Source organism: Marmota monax, unplaced genomic scaffold, assembly GCF_021218885.2.
Source record: "Marmota monax isolate L192 unplaced genomic scaffold, Marmota_monax_Labrador192_F-V1.1 WCK01_AAM20220418_F8-fsc00027, whole genome shotgun sequence".
NCBI lineage: Eukaryota > Metazoa > Chordata > Mammalia > Rodentia > Sciuridae > Marmota > Marmota monax.
In genome coordinates, this window is record NW_026694617.1 from 2,563,612 (window position 1) to 2,580,505 (window position 16,894).

The 16,894-nt window shown below is 32.7% G+C and overlaps 1 protein-coding gene across 1 annotated transcript in view; it reads right to left on the bottom strand.

The window, feature by feature from the left end:
• Positions 1–16,894, bottom strand: part of Bmt2 (base methyltransferase of 25S rRNA 2 homolog) — a 79,713-nt gene that overhangs the window by 33,966 nt on the left and 28,853 nt on the right. The gene's annotated exons all lie outside the window — the stretch shown is intronic.

Below are 16,894 nucleotides of genomic sequence, written 5' to 3' on the forward strand. Positions count from 1 at the left end.
TATGACAAGCAACTTATTGGCAACCTACATTGCAGTATTTTTAATAACCCAAAATTCTGTGGTAGGCTGTGATTCTTTAACAAAGGGCAGGGGTCTAGTGACTGAGTGAGAGTATATTTTATATTTAATGAAAATCTTATAAGACTTAATACAGACTTATCTGTCTTAATGTGACTTAATGAACACAATTTCTTGATAGGGTTATTCATCATGATCATTAGTAATTACTATAGATAAATAGGACTCTTCCCCTATTATAAATATACCTGTCTTTTTGGATTTATTGCTTACCTTTAAAATAGCTGGTCTCTTCTCTCACTCTCAATGTTATTAATATATTCTCACCCCTCTGTCTTCTTAAGGTTTTTAATCTGCATCTGATATACTTAAAAAATTCTTCCCTTTTATTGATGCTCTTTATTTCTGTATTTAAAAACCCCAATTTCATGGCAGTCACTTGAACTGAACTCCTTTTTACTCAGAGTGTTTAAATATAAGGAGGCTGCAACTGAATTTACTGTCTTAAATAAGAGCAAGAACACCTACAGTAGATAGAGATATTTATGGTTTCTAAAGATAAAAAGTTCTCTTTTAGAAAGAAAAAAAAACTTTCTTGAAAAATTTATTCTTCAACATTTTAATCCTTTATCTCTTTGGGATCAAGCATAATGTTTTCATCTGATAGGTTTATGACCCATCCTACTCTCAATAATTTGGACCATATCACCTTACTCAATAGTATATAAAACTGAAGTTACCTGGGATAAAAAGAAAACAAAATACTATGAATTTCCTGTTGTTTCTAACCTCAATTAAGTCATCTTCATGTTATAAAGTCAGAATTAATGATGAGATTGTCACTATTAGGAATTTGTGTTAAAATTAACCCTAAAGACTCTTCTAACAGAGAATTCATTCACTAAATTACTGCTTTCCTTTATATCTGTGCTAAGTTTGGGGGATATATCAGAAAATAACACAGTTCTAACATCTGTTCCATACATATTTACAATCTAATACAGTGGTGTGGAGAGCTGCAATGGTTAGTTAGGAAGATTATAATGCCCACTGAGCTATTTAATAAGAGTTTCAGAATTCTCTAATCCTGTCATAATTTCTCATCCACTATTAAGGCCTAAGGAAAACATGGAATTTAGATATAGGTTCTCTTGTGATTTTATGAGAATGGGTTAACTTACTTAGAATACTGTGGATTCTGCTAAATATAAGCCTTTCCCAATTTTTCAAAGCTGCTCTTATCTAATTACAAGTATGTATTCAATCTAGAGTTAATCCATAATAGTACAAAGAACTCTGGAGGAGGAATAGGTTTTTCCTCTTGAATGGTTCTTAAAGCAATGAAAATTGCTTAAAGGTTTTGTGATGGAGTGATACTACTATCTCTGAAATACTTGATTACTTCATAGTCACGTTTATAGTCTAAAGTTCTGTAATGTGAAACTATTACTTCTGGCTTAGATAAATATTCACACAGGTAACAATATTTCTTTGAAATCCAAAAACCACTTCGGAGAAAGAAGGTACTAAAAAACCCAGATGGCTTTGGTTCTTTAATAACTTGTATGTTTTAAAGGTGACTCCCACCATAGGTTCACATTTCATTTTTGATCAAGTTCTAAAACCACACTTCTAATTTTAAAACATGGCATCCTCCAGAAGCAAAACAACTGTCAAACTTTCTGTATTATATTATGTCTGTATTTTTCTTTCATTTATTCAAAAACATACTGGGTACTATGTGCCAGGCATTCTACAGCTTTAAATAAATACTATAATAATAAGCAATATAAAGTTACTGTTCTTAAATTTACACAGCAGGAATATAATTTAGGTAATTGTTATATAATTTATGAATTATTGTTATGTGCCTGTCCATAAATAGAGCTGAACTGAGGAAGGATGGGACAACATAGCAGGAAAACATCTTAGAGTTCACAGAATTCTATGTAACACTACAACTAATCTATAAAGAAGCCTGCTTTGAATTTGGTAATCTATGACTAGGTAGTCTCCTTTGACCAAGTGAAAAATAGAGGAAGAAAGCCAGGGAATAAACTTCAGAGGCCTGGTGAAAAACAAAGTGGTCAAGAAGGAAGAGGGCTTCAGCTCCTACTGCATCTCTTTCAAGAGCAGCTGCTCCCATAAACTTCATGCTGAAAGGTTTATTTTATTTTTATTTTTTGGTACTGGGGACTGAATCCAAGGGCACTTTATCCTAGCTACATATCCAGTCCTTATCATTTGTTTTTTTTTTTTTTTTTTTTATTTTCAGAAAGGGTCTTGCTAAGTTTCTGAGGCTGTCCTTGAACTTGCAATCCTCCTGCCTCAGCTCCCTGAGTTGCTGGGATTACAGAAGTGTGCTACCATGCCCAGACATCGTGAAAAGTTCAGACTCAAAACCAATTTGAGTCAAAAGATTTAAATCTCATTCTCCACTATAGGTCTATAGATGCTGCCCAAACCTGAGTATTATATCTCACAGGAGTTTTATATATCTTCTCTTTATTTTACAATCAGCAATAGCCTTTATATTTATCCATGCTTTCTTACCTGTTTTCTCCCTCCTCTCACAACATGCTTTCAGTAGCATCACCATACATTGTCAAAAGAATGAGATTATAAGCAAAGTGAGAAGTCATTGAATACCAGATGAAGGTATTTAAAAAGTATGGTTCATATTTTTCCCTACGTATGTCACTGTAAATTACACTTGTTTTTGCAATGTCCATCACTGAAACATAACTGGAAAATTAAAATTATACTAAAGTCTTGTCAGTCTTAATAAAATTGAAACAAAGATAAAATTCATGAAGGCTGCTTAAAGCCGTGAATATTCCACCTTTCAAAATCATAACTCACTGGACATGTAACAGAGAAGAAAAAAATTCAACTGTGTACTCAATTTTTATGAATATTACAAAACATATATAACATAATAGAAATATACTGTTACTAATTCTATTTAAAGAATGAGGTATAATTAAGAATTTTCTTTTATGCTTAATAGTTGTCCAACCTTCAAATTATTCCATGACTCTTATAAAAACATTTCTCAGGAATTCTTTATGTATGAAAAGGAGCTATCTGCATACAGAGAAGTTCTAGTTTCTTGGTTCACTGAGAGCTTAACAAATCTGTTCCACAAAATTCTCAAATCTGAAATCTGAAAACTTTTGAGCTCTAAGATGATGCCACAAGTAGAAAATTCCACACCTGACCTCATGAGATGAGTTGCAGTCAAATGCACAAATTATTAAAAATGTAAAAAATTTTTTTCTGGACCATGTGTGTAAAGTACATATGAAACATGAATTTCATGTTTAGATTTGGGTTCCATCCGTACAATATGTCATGATGCTGCAAATATCCCAAACTCTGAAACAGTTATGGTCCCAAGCATTTAGATAAGGAACATTCAACCTATGATTTTTGTATCAAAATTTTAAAAACGATGTTCCTGAATGGATAATTTGTAAAACATGGAATGTTTTTAAATTTAAAATATGCTTTTTCTACCGTTAGTCGAAAAGAATTGGTTGTAAATAAAATACAAGCCAATTAGTTTATTTACCAAATAGTTACTATTCAAAAAATAAAACAGAAAATTATAGCATTGCTCTAAGAATACTTTAAACTTGCATACTACTATGCATACTAGTAAGCAACCAACAGTAGTAATACAGAAAGATGAAGCTGAAGGTTTAAACATAAACTAAGCCATCTGTAACTTTACATACACTTATTACCCTTTATATTTTGCTTTTTTTAAAAAAAAAATCTTACTCTTCTTTATCTATTTTCATCATTACCTAGCATAGAGAACTAGAATATATTTACTAAGTAGTATTTAGTAAATATTACTTTTTGAATAACTAAATTCTTTCTTTAAATGTTCTGGTTGCTGAGGTCACTTCATATTTCATCCATTGTCCATGGGTTTTTCTCGTCTTAAATTACATATTTTTTAGACAAAATACCTGTTTTTAGTTATTACATTCTATGCCTTTTCTGTATCCAGTCTTGCTTGGCAAAAAGGAAAATTGTTGGGTCATGATGTCCATTTACCTGTGTTTGTCTATTATCTAAATCTATCTCATTTGTCATTTATAAGTGAGTTATATTATGGGTTTGTGTTCTACAGTTAAGATCATCATAAAGTTTATAGTACAAACTGGGATTTTTTTAATATAAAAGAGCATTAGTAAACATAAACTGGGACTGTATAAAACAGGGCATTCGGTCATCCTATTTTTAGGCAGTGTAACAAAATAAAAATCATAGCACAAATTGATGATTAAGCATTCTACCAGTTAAAGTACATCTTACTGACATTCCCTCCTAATATCTGAGTATGATTCTTCATTGCCCTTTAGTTAGAAACATCCAACTGTGTTCAATATACTCTAGCATGAAATATACTTCATCTGAATTCTCTGATAATTAATATCATGTGTATGGCATTCATAGCAATAATCTATACAGTGCTATCCTTAAAAATAACAGTTTTCACAGCAATAATTCTGACTCTCATCTGAAAATGCTATGATGAATAATTTGTATTTATCAGAATTCAAGCAATTTAAGAAAAAAAAATAACAACAACAACAACAAAATAAGTACCATCACCCTCCAACAGCCCACACATAATTACTAAATATTTTCTGAGGTTCTATGCCAATTTACTTTAATTAATTGGGAAAGATGCATTCACTAGTAGAAAATTCAAATGAGAGAATTCTGGGTATAATCAGTGATTAAATTTTTTTCCCAAATTACAGATCAGAAATACTTATCTACAAAGGAAGTTAAAAAGAGCAGTCCTTAAAAATACTTCTTTTGAAGTAGTCCTGAAGAGTAAATTGAAGAAAGGAATCTTCATGGGGATATAAAGTGATGATTAAAGTTGCAGCACTAATACAACCTTCTCTTCAATCAATCAACCCAATTCTATATATATACACATATTTGGGCTTTAGCTAACTGCTACTCTTTCTGTGTCCCCTAACTTTGTTAATGCTATTGTATTAGCATAAAAACGAATTCATTTATTATTATTATTATTATTATTATTATTATTATTATTATTATTATTATTTGTGTGTGTGTATGTGGAGGTGGGGTGCTGGGGATTGAACCCAGGGCCTGTGCATGCAAGGCAAGCATTCTACCAACTGAGCAATATCCTCAGCCTGAATTCATTTCATGTAAGTGGCTAAAAATAGAACTAATTTACTCTATAGGAATATGTACAAAAAGTAAATGTAGTGCTGTAAGTTATTTGGGGAGAACACCTTATCGGAATTTCTTTCCAAACAATATCCTCTTAACCTTTCCACTTACTATAACAATTCTCTTAAGAGTATCAATACTCTGTAAATCTCCCACTTGAACTTCAAAGCACTGAAATTTACTTGCCACCCTCAACATTGCACTAATCCCTCAAGGTCAATGACTTCTTAATCATTAAATCCAAGAAAATCCTCTTAATATGTATCCTATTGATGAAAACAGTAATTTGTTAGTTTAAAAGAAAACACAGAAGACTCCAATTCCTAAATTATCTTTATATAATCTTGCTTAAGTCTCATTAGCTTTATTTTCTTTGTTAGATCAAATTAGATTTAATTACAAGTACAAAAGTAATAGTCAAACTTGTTTCATAGAGTAAATCTTTAATAGTTGGGGACATAGTTCATAGAAACACATTAAGAATTCTAAGAACTGTGATTAACAAAAATTTTTTGAAATGCTTTAAACTCTTCCTAAGGAAACACATTTATTTTATGAATTCTTCAGACAGAATTTCTTTCAGTAGAAAATATCTTGTGGTCATCATTTTTCTTTTTATACACTCTGGATTATGGTATTAGTAACATGAAGATTTTCCAGTAGAGCTAGTACTCAAATATTTTGAACCTATACAATCATCATTACTTTCATTCTCCACATCTAGCACTCTGGGTCTTTATAAGAAAGCTCAGGGTTTTGTGGTTTTTGTATATGATTCCTCTCATTTGACTACAAATTGTTTACAGAAGAAAAGAAGTCTCCCACATCTATTTCCTGAGCAAATACTAAAACTGAGAAAGAAACTACCTTCCTAACCTTAAAAAGAAGGAAAAAAAAAAAGGAGTAACTGCTGAATGTAGACTATGTGCTTCTGCTTATTTAAAATACTATGTATGTATGTATGTGTGTGTGTGTGTGTGTATATATATACACACACATTTATTTATTTATTTATTTATTTATTTATTTATTTATTTATTTATTGTACTAGGATTGACCTCAGGGGCACTGATCACTGAGCCACACCCCCAGCCCTATTTTGTATTTTATTTAGAGACAGGGTCTCACTGAGTTGCTTAGCACTTCGCTATTGCAGAGGCTGTCTTTAAACCTGCAATCCTCCTGTCTCAGCTTCTGGAGCTCCTGGGATTACAGGTGTGAGCCAACCCACCCGGCTTTAGCATGTATTTTTTTATTTTTATTTTTTAGTTTTTAGTTGCCAATGGACCTTTATTTTTATTTATTTGTATGTGGTGCTGAGGATTGAACCCAGTGCCTCACATATGCCAGGCAAGAATTCTACCACTGAACTACAACCCCAGCCTAAAACTATGCATTCTTTAAATCAAGAAAAACCTAGGGCTGGGGCTGTAGCTCAGTGGCAGAGCACTTGCCTTGCACATGTGAGGCACTGGGTTCAATCCTCAGCACCACATAAAAGTAAACAAATAAAATAAAGAAAAACCTAGGAATTGGTAATAAACTCTGCTTCTCAAAAAAAAAAACAAAAAAAAAAACAGCTCTAATAATTTATGTCATACACTCCTTTAAATGGGACTTAATATGATTACTAAGCCTCCAGATTTGGTATTTGTAGTCACAAATTTATTCCTATTAACATTTCAATAAACTAAGAACTTTCCTGCAGATTCAACTATATATGTCAGTATATACATCTTCATAAATAAGACTTGGGAGACTGAGGCAGGAGGATAGTAAGTTCAAAGGCAACCTCTGCAAAAATCATTTTTCAACTATCATAAACTTAATTGGCAAAATTTATAAGCATTAATATGTCTAATTAGGTCCTCTCTATTAGATATTATCTATTACTATGTATTAATTTCCCTCTGTCACAAACCCTTGAAAAATATATCCAAAATCTTATGTTCTATAGCAGAATGGAAATAAAAGTCATAGTAAGACTCTTGAATTGACAAGTATCATCTGATATTCTTTATGATTTTCCTTTGGCGTGTTGCCACCACTCCTTTTCTCTTTTTCTCCACCAATTAACTGATATTTTAGTCAGCTTTTTCACGGCTGTGACTAAAAGACCTGACCAGAAGAGGAAAAGTTTATCTGAGGGCTGGCAGTTTCAGAGGTCTTAGTCCATAAAAGGCCAGCTCCATTCCTTGGGGCACGAGGTAAGGTGGGACATCATGGTGGAAGAGTGTAGCAGAAGGAAGCAGCTCTCATGATGAACAGGAAGCAGAAAGAGAGAGACTCCACTTTCCAGATACAAAATATATACCCCAAAGCCATGCCCCTAATGCCCACCTCCTATAGCCACACCCTAGCAACCTTCAGTTACCACTCAGTTACAGGGCATTAATTCACTGATTGGGTTAAGACTCTCACAGCCTAATCATTTCTCCTTGGAACCTTCTTGCATTGTCTCTCATGTGAGCTTTTGGGGAACACCTCACATCCAAACCATAACAACTAAGCCTGAAGATAATTATAAAAACATGATCCTGCTATCTTAAATGTCTTCCTTCTTTACTTTCCTTACCTTGCTTTCTGTTTTTCTCATCTGTGTGTCCTTCCTTCCACCAGAGAAACATTTGTTAAGTCGCTACTCCAATAACTATATGAATCAAGTATACAATAATTATATGCATTCTGCTTGTATAAATTGGTAAACAAGATCCCAATATTTAGGTAGGCAAATGATATAAACAGAGAATCCTTGAGGAAAATATTTAAAAAACAAAACAAAACAAAGAAATGATCCTATTCATGCACTCTTAGTTGATAATAAGCTTAGAGTCAAAATTGTATTTCTATTAATAACATGTAAAATGGACACAAATGATAGATGAGTTTCTTCTCTTAATAATGACTGGATTTACTGGTGATTTAACCCAGGTATGCTTTACGTTCCAGCCCTTTTAATTTTTTTTTTTTTTTTTTAATTTTGAAACAGGTTCTCACTAAATTTCCAAGACTAGCCTTAAATTTGAGATCCTCTTGCCTCAGCTTCCCAAACTGCTGGGATTACAAGCATGTGGCATCATGCCCCATTGGCTAAATGTTAATGGCTTTTTATAGTGCTATATGGAATGGATTCTGGGGCCAAGCCCAGGATCTGTGAGAACAATCCTGTAATCAGTTACCATTTTTATTATGGATTTTGGAAAGTATGACAGCATGCATGCCATGCTTCTGCACAGCAAATACTAGACATTCAGAAACAATGTTTTACTTTCCTGACTTCATATTAGTTCTTTCTACTTTATGAATTAACTTTTTCTTATTATATTTTATATATCTGTTGGAAATGCATATTAGCACAACAGAATGCCATTTTATTATATAATGTCAATAAAGAATGAAAAAATCAAAGTATCAATGCTGGTGAGTTTTGGCAAAATTTATCCTGCCAGAAGCAATGAAATTAGTATTATCTTTCTGAAAAAATATGTACAAGGCCAAGGGCCACTTATACTCTTCAACACAGGAATCTACTTCTGGGAAATCATCTCAAGGACATGAAGTTCAGGTAGAAAGAGGCTTAATATTGAAATGAAATAACCTAATATCTAAAGAAAGAATAATATATACACAGCAAGATTCTTTCCATGATACTGTCTTTCAGAAAGAGGGCATAACCTGTTAGAGTCCTACAAAGTCTCTATGCTATGAGTCCTCTCAATTTTTTTACTTTGAACAACAGAGTTCTATATAAAACTAACACTAGTCTGAAAGGACTTTAAACCATATATCTTGGTTGCTTACTTAATGAGAACTCTCCTGATGAACTTGGCCAAAAAGAAGGCAGAGAAGTTCAGAAAGAAACTTAGTGATTACACTTTGAAGTACAGGTTTTCTTTTTTTCCCTTGTTGCACAGGGTGTTGAACACAGGGGCACTTTACCCCTGAGCTTCATCCTCAGCCCTTTTTATTTTGAGACAGGACTTCCGTAAGTTGTCCAGGCTGGCCAGGAACTTGTGATTCTCCTGCCTCAGCCTTTCTAGTCAATCTTTACTGGATTAAAGATGTGCACCACTGGGCCTGACACAGAGGGATAGCTTTTCAATTGTAATTACTGAATGTTTTCTTAAAATATTCATATTAAAAAGCAATATTGTCAGGTAAGTAGATGAATTCTCACAGTTTTCTACTAGCTTTAGGCTTGTTTATCATTAACAACTAAAGCATAACTTAATTCCCAAATATAAATTCAGTCATTATCTAATCATATTTATATAATCAGTAAGGACAAATCAATGTTAATTCAGATGAGAAAAAGATAAGACTGGTTTAATGCCTTAGAACTAGATTTTGCTGGCCACACAGAAAATAAATATGTAAGTTTTCTCCTGATTTTTCTTTCAGAAAAATTGGTATCATTGCTTCCTTAAATGTTTGGTAGATTTTACCATTATAATGGCCTGGTGCTTTCTGTTTTAGAAGGCTATTAATTATTGATTCAATTTATTTAGCAGATATAAACCTTTATCTATTTATTACTCCTTGTGTAAATTTTAGTAGATTGTGTCTCTTAAAGAATTGGCCCATTTCATCCAAGTTATAAAATTTGTGGTCTCACAATTGTTCATAATAATCATTTAGTATTCTTTCATCAACCATGGGATCAGTAGTAACAAACCTTTCATTTCATTTCAAATATTAGTAATATGTACATATGTACCTCTACCCCTCCCTTGTTTAGTTTGACAAGAGGTTTATTAGTTTTATCTATGCCTTCAAGGAACCAAATTTTGATCCCACTGATTTTTTCTATTGTTCTTCTGTTTTCAATTTTATTGATTTCTGTTCTAGTTTTTTTTAATTATTTCTTTTCTTCTGCTTTATTAGATTTAGTCAATCTTTCTTTTTCAGTTTCCTAAGGTAGTAACTTATATTACTAATTTTTACATCTTTTCTTTCATATATATGTTTGTATGAGAATATGTGAAAACATATGTGTATGTGTGTGTATTTATATACATATGTGTATATATATTATATATATATATACATATACACACACATACACACATATCTGTCAGTACTGCTTTCACTACATAACACAAATTTGGTTAAGGTATATTTTCATTTTGCTCAGAATATTTTTAAATTCTTGAGACTTCTTGTCTGTGTTATTTAGAGGTTGCTTTATTTAATCTAAAAATATTAGGATATTTTCTAGCTCTCTTTTTTTGATTTCTAGTTCAGTTTTATTGTCATCCGAGAACCTACTTTGTATGGTTATCTGTCTTTTTAAACTTGTTAAAGTATGTTTTATGGCCTAGAATGTAGTCTATTTGATAAATGTTTTGGAAAAAAAAATACTTTAGGAACATCAAGGTAAGTACTTATTTTACAACAATTACAAAATCTATGTACTAGCTGAAGTGGAGGTGGACCTAGCTATCTTAATTTTAGAGGAATAGCTAACTGGATTTGGGATTAAAATTTCCAGTCACCATACACACGTTTTAAAAATGCCATATGTCAATTTTGAGATACAGATGACTTACAAGTGACTCTGTGGCAACACTGGGTTCTTAATTTAATATTCATGAAATGTAAGTGCAATAATAAAAGGTAACTTTATTATGTGAATAGTCACTACCTGAAGCAAGAAATCAAAATAACTTGAATAGATATTTTGAGATAAGACTGGAAAAATGATAAAATTTGCTAACTAAAGTCGGCAGTTAAACAGATTTTGGGGACACACACACACATATCTTTTATGATAATATCTATGCTAAACAGAGTACATAAGTGGGTAGGGTTTTTTTTCTGAAAATTCAGTATTCTGTTTGATTCAAAATCACTTTTTATTTAAATACAGTGTTAGATTTTTACGAAGAAAATTGTGCAGAATGAGTTTGTTTTTGGTGTTACTAGGGATTGAACACAGGGGCACTCAACCTCAGTCTGTTTTTATTTTTTATTTGGAGATGGTCTCAGTAAGTCGGCCAGGTTGGTCTTGAATTTGCACCTCCAGCCTCAGCTTCTCAGTGGGATAACAGGCACGAGGCCATCACACCTGGCTTAGACTAAATGATTCAGTGGTCTTTTTTTATAATTTCTATATACAAAATTTTCAAACATCTGTTTTATTTGTGAGAAAAACATACATACAATAGTAAATGAGTACACCAATAGAGGTATAAGAAAAGCTCAACGTTGGTTGTAAAGGGAAAGTTCAGGGAAAGCTGGTAAGGAGAAGATGCTTCAATTATAGTCTAATAGCCAGGCATGGTAATGTAAGCCTGTAATCCCAGCAATTTTGGAGGCTTACAGAGGGACTGAAAGTTCAAAGCTAGGTTCAGCAACTTAGTGAGACCCTAAGCAACTTAGAAAGACCCTGTCTGAAAATAAAAAAATAAAAAGGTCTGAGGATGTAGCTCAGTAGTAAGCATTGCTGGGTTCAATCCCCAGTACCACAAAACATAAACACACACACACACACACACACACACACACGCACACACATAGCAGTAGTATCTGGAGAGAATATATGGCATTTACAATTGCCAGAAAGTGACAAGCATGTTCTACTCAAGAAAAAGAGAAAATAATTCCATATAAGTAGAAGACAGACCTCAAGAATGGTGGAAAAAACAGGAAGAAGGAGTCTACATCTACATGTTGGTGCCACATGATATAGTAAGTATAGTTTTTAGAATGAAAAAATGTAAATCTAGTCATTGTAGGTTATTTTAATGCTTAGTTTTAATATGAAGTAATCCTGACCTATGACAGTCATACTTGGGTATTTTTCTTTAAATACCTAAAACCAATGTAAGTTTACTCCTTTTAAATGGAAGCAGAGAAAAAGATTGACTGAAAAGTTGACAAATTCACTCTTTAAAAAGCAACCATGAGGGGCTGGGGTTGTGGCTTAGCGGTGGAGTGCTTCCCTAGCACATGTGGGGCCCTGGGTTCGATCCCCAGGACCACATAAAAATAAATTGTGTCCAACTACAACTAAAATATATTTTTTAAAAAAACAGGAAACTAGAAAAATTGATCATAACCATTCTGCAGCCCAAACAAAGGCCAAGTAAGTTGAAAAAAAAAAAGTTTATGAAAACTAGCTGAATGTAGGTTAAGAAGAGTGGGGGATCTGTGGTATCCTTGCCTGAAGCTGCTCTTATCATCCCCATCCCTGGCTCAGGTGTTATGAAAATTCTTCCTAGTCAGAGCTGGCTGGGTTAAACAGCAGCTTTCCTGCTGGATGGGACTAAATTGATGGAGCAAAGGGTATAAAAACCGACATGGAGCCAATACCATGCCATTTTTGTTACTATAGCTCTATTGTATAATTTAAGGTCTGATATTGTGATGCCTCCTGCTTTGCTTTTCTCACTAAGGATTATTGCTTTAGCTATTTTTGGCCACTTATTTTTCCAAATAAATTCCATGACTACCTTTTCTATTTCTATGAAGAATGACACTAGAATTTTAATAGGAATTGCATTAAATCTGTATAGTGCTTCTGATAATATGGTCATTTTGATAATATTAATTCTGTTTATCCAAGAACATGGGAGATCTTTCCATCTTCTAAGGTTTACCATCTCTATTGTTACATTGATTCCCAAGCATTTTATTTTATTTTGTTGAGGGTATTGTGAATGGGAGAGTTTTCCTAATTTCTCTTTCAGCTGATTCATCTTTGGTATACAGGAACAAAATTGATTTATGGGTGTTAATTTTATAGCCTGCTACTTTACTGAATTCACTTATGAATCCTAAAAGTTTTCTTGTTGGAGTTTTTTAGGTTTTCTAAATATAGAATCATCAGCAAATAGGGATAGTTTGAGCTCTTCTTTTCCTACTCCTATCACTTTAATTTCTTTCTTTCGCCTAATTGCCCTGGCTAGAGTTTCAAGGACTATGTTGAATAGAAGTGGTGAAAGGGCATCTCTGTTTTGTTCTGGTTTTTAGACAAAATGCTTTCAGTTTTTCTCCACTTAGGCTTGGGTTTGTCATATATAGCTCTACAATGTTGAGATATGTTCCTTCTATCCCTAGATTTTCTAGTGTTTTAAACATGAATGCATGCTATATTTTGTCAAATATATTCTCTGCATCTATTGCAAAAAACAGCATGGTATTGGCACCAAAAGAGGCATGAAGACCAATGGAACAGGAGAGAGACAAACCCACATAAATACAGATCTCTCATACTAGACAAAGGCACCAAAAAAATATGTCAGAGAAAACATAGCCTCTTCAACAAATGATGCTGGGATAACTGGAAATCCATATGTAGTAGAATGAAATTTAATACCTCTCTCTCACTCTACACAAAACTCAACCCTGCACCTACTAGAACAGAATGTAGGCCCAACACTCCAACATGTCAACTTAGGAACTAAGTTTCTTAAGACTCCTGAAGTACAGAAGTGAAATAAAAAATCAATACATGGGATGGTATCAAACTAAAAACCTTCTTCATAGTAAAGGAAACATCAAGAGCATGAAGAAAGAACCTACAGAATGGGAGAAAAATTTTTGCCACCTGCACCTCAGATAAGGTGATAATTTCCAGGATATAAAAAGAACTTTAAAAGCTTAACACCAAAACAAACAAACATACAAATAATCCCATCAAATAGGTAAAGGAAGTAAAGAAACACTTCTCAAAAGAAGAAATACAAACGGTCAACAAATATATTAAAAAAAATGATTAATATCTCTAGCAATTAGAGAAATGCAAATCAAAACTACCCTGAGATTTCACCTCACTCTGACCAGAATGGCAGTTATCAAGAATATAGGTAACAATAAATGCTGACGAGGATGTGGGGAAAAGAGTACATTTTGTACACCTTTGTTTGTTTTTTTTTTTTTTTCTGTTTTTTTGTTTTTTGTTTTGTTGTTGTTCTTGGGACTTCAAATTAGTGCAACCACTCTGAAAACCAGTATGGAGACTCCTCAAAAAACTAGGAATGGAAACACCATTTGACCCAGTTATCACACTCTTAGGCATATATTTAAAGGACTTAAAATCATCATACTATAGTGATGCAGCCACATTAATGTTTTGTTTTGTTTTATTTTGTTTTTAGCGGCGCTGGAGATTGAACTCAGGGCCTTGTACATGCGAGCGAGGCAAGCACTCTACCAACTGAGCTATATCCCCAGCCCCACATTAATGTTTACAGCAGCACAATACACAATAGCTAACTATGGAACCAACCTGGATGCCCATCAACAGATGAATGGATAAAGAAATTATGATCTATATACACAATGGAATATTACTCAGTCACAAAGAAAAATGACTTTATAACATTCACCTGTAAATGGATGCATCTGGAGACTATCATGCTAAGTGAAATAAGCCAATTCCAAAAACCAAAGGTCAGATGTTCTCTCTGATATATGGATGCTAACTGACAATAAAGTGGTGGTGGGAGGGGGAGAACAGAAGTTCAATGGATTAGACAAAGGGGTATGAAGGGAATGGATGGGGGACAGGAATAGGAAAGACAGTGGAGTGAATGTGACATAACTTTCCTATGTACATATATGAATACACCACAGTGAATCACACCAACATGTACATTCACAACACTGGGATCCTAATTAGAATAATATATTCTCCATACTTGTATAAATATATCAAGATAGATTCTACTGTTATGTACAACTAAAAAGAAAAAACAAAAAAGAAAAAACCTACATGAAGCATTATTAGTAAAACAAATTTGGTGGAAATAAATAAAGAAAATCAGCTATGCTAGTTTCAGGTTGCCATGTTAGTCTTGATTGGTGTTGAGATGGAAAATGAAGAAATAATCAGAAACTAAACAGAAGGATACTAGAAATGAAATAGACATAGTCAGACTAGATAAGGTCTCCACATAGCCTTATATCATGACTGACAAAAAAAGGCTATGTATATATGTAGGAGAGACCAAAACAGGTCTGGCAGAAGCAAAAGGTAAGGCAGAGTTGAAAACTGCTTGAATTTTAAATGTACTCCCATGTTCTGGCAGAGAACAGAAACCTTGCCAGAGGTGTTTGAGCACAACCACTCCTCATTGTTTGACCATAACCTATGCAGATCCAAGTGCAAACCAAAGGAAATTGGACTAAAGAAACTAATTTCTTTTTTTTAAAAAAAAGGACTGATATAAATCAGCATACACTAACTATAAAGGGATCCAATTCCATAGATTAAGTCCAGGCAATTTACTAAAAAACCTCTATCCCACCTTGGGGGAAAATCCAAAATGAGAGTTTTTATACTATATTATCAACAATATCCAGTTTTCAACAAAAATTATGAGACAAATAACAAAAATCATAAAAGTGTGGTCTAAACTCAGGAAAGAGAGGTAAATATAAGTTTACTCTGAGTTAGCCCAAATGTTGGATTTAGCAGACAAGAACTTCAAGGCAGTGATAATAACAATGTTCAGCTGGGCCCATGCCTGTAGTTCCAGCTACTCTAGAGGCTGAGGCAGGAGGATTGCTTGTGCCCAGGAGTCTGATGCCATCATGGGAACACAGAAAAACCCTGCCTCAAAACAATAACAAAACAAATTAACCCAAATAAATAAAAGGAATAAAACCATGCTTAAGATTGAAAGGAAAATATGATGACAGTGACTGTATAAATAAGAGATTCTCAATAATGAAACAGACTATAGAAAAGAACCACAGATATTCTAGAACTCATACTTTCCATATTAATCTGTTTTTGACGAAGTATAACTATCTACTTTCTTATATTAGTCAACATTTTAAACATATGTTAAGAATGTCCATAACACTTAAGATATGAGATGTTAAACTGTTACATTTTATAAGCTTTACAGTAATTTTGTATAAAAGTAAAGTTGCTTTGTCTTTTTCTACTGAACCATTCAAATGATTTTTTCTTTCCACCATTTGGAAATAGTCTCTACATACACATAAGTCAAATAAAGTTATATTTTGAAATTATGAATATGATTAAAATAAAATAGGGAAAAGTATTCCTACTGAACTACTCAAAGATGTGAATTCATTTTTAAGTGGAATTACTTTTAAGTAGAGATTTTGAACATGGTATAAAATCAAAGTAACCAAAGGTAATGCTATGTGGTATTTGCAGTTTGGGAATTATTTAGGACTGTAATTTTACTTTCATTGTTAGTTTTCAGCATCTATCAAGAATATTTACAGAATTATTTAAGTTTAGCATTTGCAGACAATTAATAAAATATTACTTAATATCATAAATCCATTCTTGCACTAAGATACATAAATAATTTTTATACTATTAATTATCAATTGGATTATAATACTCGTGTACTTACAAAGTTTGTACTTATATATATTGTGATATATTATTAGTTGGCAGATTTTCAAATCATAATCAAAGAATGGTACTATTAAAAATATTTCATTCTTTTCACTTATTTGTAATTTCTTAGTGGACAGTTATTTTAAATTCAATGGTTTTTACCAAATTTTCCTATTTTGATTCTTTGTATTGTAAGAATCATTTATTATAACATTTAATAGACTATTTTTTCTCATTTTTAGCAAGGACAACATACATTACTGAACCACTAATTTTCCAGATATTTCTTAAAGTATATGTTAGTTACCTAATACC